The sequence below is a fragment of the Rhinolophus ferrumequinum genome, chromosome 21 (assembly GCF_004115265.2).
Source record: "Rhinolophus ferrumequinum isolate MPI-CBG mRhiFer1 chromosome 21, mRhiFer1_v1.p, whole genome shotgun sequence".
NCBI classification, from domain to species: Eukaryota; Metazoa; Chordata; class Mammalia; order Chiroptera; family Rhinolophidae; genus Rhinolophus; species Rhinolophus ferrumequinum.
The window spans coordinates 40,066,202-40,072,201 of record NC_046304.1 but is presented as its reverse complement, the minus strand read 5'-3'; the positions used below and the strand labels follow the sequence as shown (position 1 = coordinate 40,072,201).

General features: G+C 49.8%; 1 protein-coding gene across 2 annotated transcripts in view; it reads left to right on the top strand.

Moving 5' to 3' along the window:
* Nucleotides 1-3,491: 3,491 nt before the first annotated feature.
* MAP3K14 (mitogen-activated protein kinase kinase kinase 14) overlaps nucleotides 3,492-6,000 on the top strand; it is a 39,808-nt gene continuing 37,299 nt past the window's right edge. The window contains exon 1 of one of the 2 annotated variants that reach the window (XM_033091398.1): nucleotides 3,492-3,609. The gene's annotated coding sequence lies outside the window, so the exon portion shown is untranslated. The remainder of the gene's footprint in view (nucleotides 3,610-6,000) is intronic. The other variant, XM_033091399.1, reaches the window with a different exon arrangement.

Here is a 6,000-nt window from a genome sequence, read left to right as displayed (position 1 = left end):
TAACAACCAGCTGGGGCGTGAGTAGCCCTGATTTATACTGTTTGCCAATTTCTATGATGTCAATACCCCCATCATATCTAATTTCAAGCCACGAACATGAAATCGTCACTGACCACAGGGAAGGGAGAGAACTCCAGCCCACCACTGCCTGAATCCATTCCCTCTCCTGCCTTCCTCGCCCCTCCATAAAACTCTAGACTGTGTGACAGCAATGGGCCAAAGAGGGTAGTGACAGTACCACAGCTGCAGCCTTGGAGAGGCCCCTGATGGGGAAAATAAAACTACCTCTCTTTCGGGAACATCTACTCCCAGCCCCCAGTCATCTTTGATCTCAGTCTCACCTCTGCGTTCTTCTCAAGTGTAACTTCAGGATCTCACAGGTATTTGGGGCCTGAGATCGACAGACACTCAGATGATTCACTAGCCACTTTCTCACTAAACCTCACTAGACACCATGAACTGTCTGGCTAAGCCAATAAAAACCAGAATATAATTTTCTTCTTTCCAAAGCAAACAGAAAAGGAAAAATGATCCAAGGATAGCATTCTTTTACTGATGTACAAAATTCACTCACTCTTCATCATTCTTCTACATAACTGATGAGCAATTGGCTCCTTGAAGCCCAAAGTCTCTTTGAAGAGTCTTATATGCAGGAGAGCAGGGGCCCTAGGGTCACATCTGGTTTGAATCCCAGGTCTCCTATGATAGCAAAGTGACCTTTGGCAAGTTATTTCTCTCTGAGCCTGTTTGCTCATCTGTGAAATGGGGATGATAATAGTACATACTCTATGGGGTTAGCCTGCAAGAGTTCTCAACTAGGGGCAATTTTTCTCCCTTGGGGATAGTTGGCAATGTCTGGAGACATATTTTGTTGTCACAACTGGGTTTGGGGGCTGATGTTCCTGGCATCTAGCAAACATAGGTCAGGAATGCTGTTAAATATCCTACAATGTATAGGACAGCCTCCAAAATGTCACTAGTGCCAGGAAACCCTGGGCTAGAGTGACTATTGAGTGAGGTTATGCACACAAAACACTTAGAAATATCTGGCTTATTTTTTGTAAGCTCTCAAAAAACAGAAGCTGCAATTCTTTTTGGAAGAGCACAGTCTTACCCTTCTATTTCCAGACTTGAACCGTTGAGGTGGGATGTGGAATCCTTGAGTGTTGAGAACCTGGCTCACGGCTCCAGATGTGAGTCACCCTGTGAATGTCGATTTATTTTTATTTAAAGCAGAGCTAAGGCTGCACAAGTGACTCAGGGCTAGAAGCATTCCCAGGTTGTCGGGACTTAACTAGCTGGGCTGGGAAGAAGTAATTTTGCCCTGAAGCTCTCCTTCCAGAAGGTGCAAGCATTCCACGACTCACAGACTCCACACTTGGTGCTTACTTGGAATGGGTGTTGCACTGTTTCTCACCTCACTCCACACATGGTAGGGCTTGGAAAGGCCTGAGAGAAGTAGCTGAAACCACAAGACCCTGCTTATCCCATATATTTTCCTCACTAATGTGTAGTGGTTTCTTCCTCCCTGGCAGCCTGATGCGAAATTCCTTCTTGGGAGTTGCAGCTTTGGGTCAACACGTTCACTCTCTCCCACTAACACACATTAGTGTTAATGGATAGATTTAAGGGCAGACAATCTTGACAGGGTAGGTGGGGGCAGGCAGGGACTCAGAGAAGTGTTAAAGGAAGCTGGGTAAAGTATATGGGCACTGGGTGTCCTAAAGAAGGTGAGAGAGAGAGAGGGCAAAGACAAGCCAGGGAGCATCTGCAGACTCTGGGCGTGTGCCCACGTCTTTCCTGAGAAGTGGTGTGCCCAGAGGCAAACAGGTGGTGGGAGAGGCAAGCCCTGCATCCAGGCTTGCTGATACCAACCTGTAACCCATCATCCGGCCAAACTCCGCCTCTCCCTGAGTCACTGAAATGAAAACCTCTGGGGTTGGAAGGAGCTTTAGGGGCTACTAGCTTCTTTCTTGCCCACCATCTTGCAAGCCGGTCAGTGGCAGAGCCAATTTATGTACCAGAGACTGTCCAGCTCCAAAGCATGGACTCTATCAGGGTCACAACCTCGAATGCTTCAGGGGCCAGGTGATATTTAAGGTTAAATGGTAGAGTGTAAGACAATAGGGGCAGGGGCTGTGAGGAACTGCAGGCTCTGTCCGAAGGCATTCAAATTCAAACTTAAAAACCACTGGACCAGCCAAATAAAATACATCTTTGGCCTGAGTAAGTGGATGAGGCCCTTAGGTTGTGAGTTTTTGACCATTGCCTAAATAAATGAATGGTCTTCCCTATCCCCCAACAAGGGAGATCTCTGTTGGTTACAGATCTCTAGAAATAGGCTTTGAACTACCAAGAACTGTCTGAAAAGTGGTCCTGAGCAGGCTTTGCTCCAACACTTCCAGCGATGAGGTGATCCTTACTTCCCAAGACAGCCTTGGATGGGGCCTACCTATCCCCACTACTAGAACCAGTTACCACATCTGCCTGCTGTGGACCGTTGATGGGGATTGGGGTGCCCAGGTAGGGGCATATCTTTCATTTTGCAAACTTACACAGTTTGGGATTTTTTTTTTTCTTTATTACAAATAAAATGCAAGCTCGCGGCAGAAACACTGGGAGATACAGATAAGCAAAAATTAGAAAAAGTATCCAAACCTCCCCTAACCACCTTTCCCCATTCAGGAAGAAGCACTATTGACACTTTGGTGCATATTTAGACTTCAGATCCTTTTTTGCATAAGGAAAGCCCTACTTTCTGGATCTGACCTGTAAACCCACTGCTTCTCCATCTGTGGAGATCTCATCAGACTCGGGTTTCGACACACAGGTCTGACCTGTGTAGGCCCTTGGCTGCCCAAGCTTCTCGAAGGCAGGCACTAAAACCTGTCTTACTCGTCCTCAGGGACTCTACAGCGCTGGGCACACAGTAAGTGCTCAATAAAAGTATTGCCAATCGTCCCTGGCCCCACTTGCCTCAGCCGCCAAGGCCTCGAATGAAGAGGAAACAGAACCTGGCCTGGGGGACCTGGCCTCGCTGTCTCCAAGGTAACCTAAGTCCGAGGCTGGAAGTGCTCACGCATGCGCACACTCACTCTTCCTTCCCGTAACCTCCAGAAGAACGCAACCCGTAAAAAAAAAAAAAAAAGAAAAGAAAAAAAAACTGCCAGAAGCCGAGCGCGCATGTGTGGTTAGACCAAACCCCAGCCGCCTCCGCCTTCTGTCAATCCGTCTGCCCAGCAGCGTCTTCACTATAAACATTGCCCGGAAATAGTGCCCATTTCTGGAAACGAGGCCTCGCTAACCAATCGTTGCTAGGGGCGGGACACGCCGGCTCATTGGTTAGATTGGGGGAGTGGGCGGGGCCAAGGGTCGAGGTGCGGCCAAAGCTAGGAGGCGCGAAGCGAGGCAAATTTGCAGCCGCCGGGGGAGGCGTGGCCCCAGGGCAGCCGGGAAGAGGATCAGGGGGCGGGGTCCGAGGCCGGGGCGTGGCGACCATGGGGCGGGGCGACCGTGGGCCCCAGAGCTCAGCGGTCGGCGACCAGCGGCGGGAGATCGTGGGCAAGGGGAGCGCGACAGTCGCTGGTTGAGGAGATCGGCGTTTGGCCGGTAGGTGACTGAGCGGGATCCCGGGGCTCGGAGCAGGGAGCACCGGGGACGGGTCGCCTCTCAGACCCGGGACGGTCTGCGGCCTGGCCCGCAGCCCCGGAATAGTGGTGGTCGGCGGCGCGGCTGGTCGGACCCACTCGCGCGCGGGCCCTCGGCCCTGGCGGCCGGCCGCCGGCGATCCCTCACTCACACTGCCAGGGCCACGGTCGCACGCCGTGCTCGCCCCGCACCCCCACAGGTGACACGCTTGCCCGAAGCGCGCGCGGGGGCGCCCTGCTTCCCTTTCCCCAACACTCCGACTCCCCTGCGCTCAGCTGCCCCCACCGCCAGGCCTGCCCCTCCTGTTGCGTTCCCTGGGTTTCCTTGGGATGGGGGCTCGCCTGGGAACCGGGCAGAAGGTGTCTAATGCATCAGTGCGCCCTTTCCATGCGTCCTCCCACCTGCCCTGGCAGTGAAACTCTCAGGCCTTTCCTGGGAAGTTCTTGGGTCACACACCCCGAGGCGGGGAGAAGGAGCAGAGCCTGCCCGTGGTGTTCAGAGGAGCAGTGCTGGCAACTCGCACCAGCCTCCTGCTTCCCCTGACTCCTCTGTAATTTTTTTTTAAACTTATTTTAAGTGTGTTTTTCCAGGACCCATCAGCTCCAAGTCAAGTAGTTGTTTCAATCTAGTTGTAGAGGGCGCAGCTCACAGTGGCCCATGTGGGGATCAAACCCGCAACCTTGTGAAGAGCATCACGCTCTAACCAACTGAGCTAAGGGACAACCCTCCTCTGTAATTCTTATGTCTGCTCCACTCTGGGCTTTATCTGTTGGCTCGGATGTAATATTCTCATCTTGGAAGCCCACAATGGCCCCTGGCAACCTGCAGCCACCGGGCACCAGGCAGAAAGAAGCCACTTGTACAGTGCAGAGTCCCACCTGCCCAGGAACCTCCTTGGTGCTGGGTAACTTCAGTAGAAGTGTTTCCTTCCTTATTAAGTGTTGCTCTGAGTCCTAAAGAATGAACTGGGAAATGAGTATGAGAGAAAGGGGAGAATGAATGGAGAAAAGGTACAGAACTCAGTGGTGTAAATGGCAAAATCACTTTTGCTAACTGGAGACAGTGAACACCAGTGACTTGATGAAGAACTCTAAAAGCAAGTGAAATGAAATGATGAGAGGTGGGGCTTGATACAAAATAGCAGTCTGAAGTTTATTCCAGGAAAAATGTTGAAAACCCCTTGACTAGAAACATGGTCGTTCTGAAACATTAGAGCGAGATAGTATCTTAACATTAGTGATGTGTTTTTTACTAAGTATCTTAGTATGTTCATACCTGTAACCTCCTTTTTCCTTTAGACGTCTGTGTGATAAGATAGCATTGTCCTGTTTTATAGATTAGGCGTCTGAGGCTGGGAGGGAGGAGGAGGTATAGATCTTGCCCAAGGCCTCATAGGTAGGACTCAGGGTGAACTTGAGCCTGGGCCACTGGAAGCTTCTTTAGGCTTCTTCCCTTGGACCAGGACCACATTCTAGGACTTTGATACAGGAAGGAAGGAATAGTGTTTGGTGCAGTATTTATGCTCTTAACGTGAGAGGACAGATGCTTGTCTTACTTACAATGTATTTGGATTCACTTTTGGTGTTTTTTTTATTTTAAGTGATGTCAAAGTCAGTTCCTTTGGTGCAGCGATGCCAGACCTCTGAGTTTCTCAGAGACACCTTTAGGACATCCTCATTTATTTTGAAGGGTGTGGTGAACTTCTCAGAAAGTCTCAAAATAAAAGTAATAGTCTCTGATTTTCATTTGAGAAATCTGTACCCAGGTATATGTCCCAGTACTTTTGTGAAATCAGACAGCAAGAAGTTGCCAAGCTTTAAGTCATCTTCGGACTGTTTTCAGATTATGAGGAGCAGTTCTGAAGGGTTTTTTTGCCCCTGGTATTGTCTGTTAGAGTTTGTGGGAGCAGCACCACAGACAAGGGACCTTGCCAAGTGAGCCTTCATCTATTAAACAAAAATGTCTGGTTGGCCGTTTCGCCTCAACAGATGGAGGTTTGCTTCCTCATTTTGGTTCTCCTGTTGAACACTGACTTCTTTGTGATCTGCTTGGAGTGTTTGTATATCATTTAATGTTGAGAAGCAGGCTTGCCCTGATTGGTTGTCCAACTCCAGGGAACTGTTGTGATTTTTTTGGTGCATGATAACAGTTCATCCTGGCCAAGGTCTGGTGAGAGATCTATAGAGATGTGAATGAGGTAAAGCTTCCCCCAGGGTTGTTTTCTTCGTTGTTGGCACCCTCTTAAGAGTGTCTTATCACTGTGGCCTGTGAAGTCACTCTGAATTTCCTATTTTTTTTCCTGTCTCAATGGACAGCACAGGAGCTTTCCTAGCAGATCTGCCTGACATGATG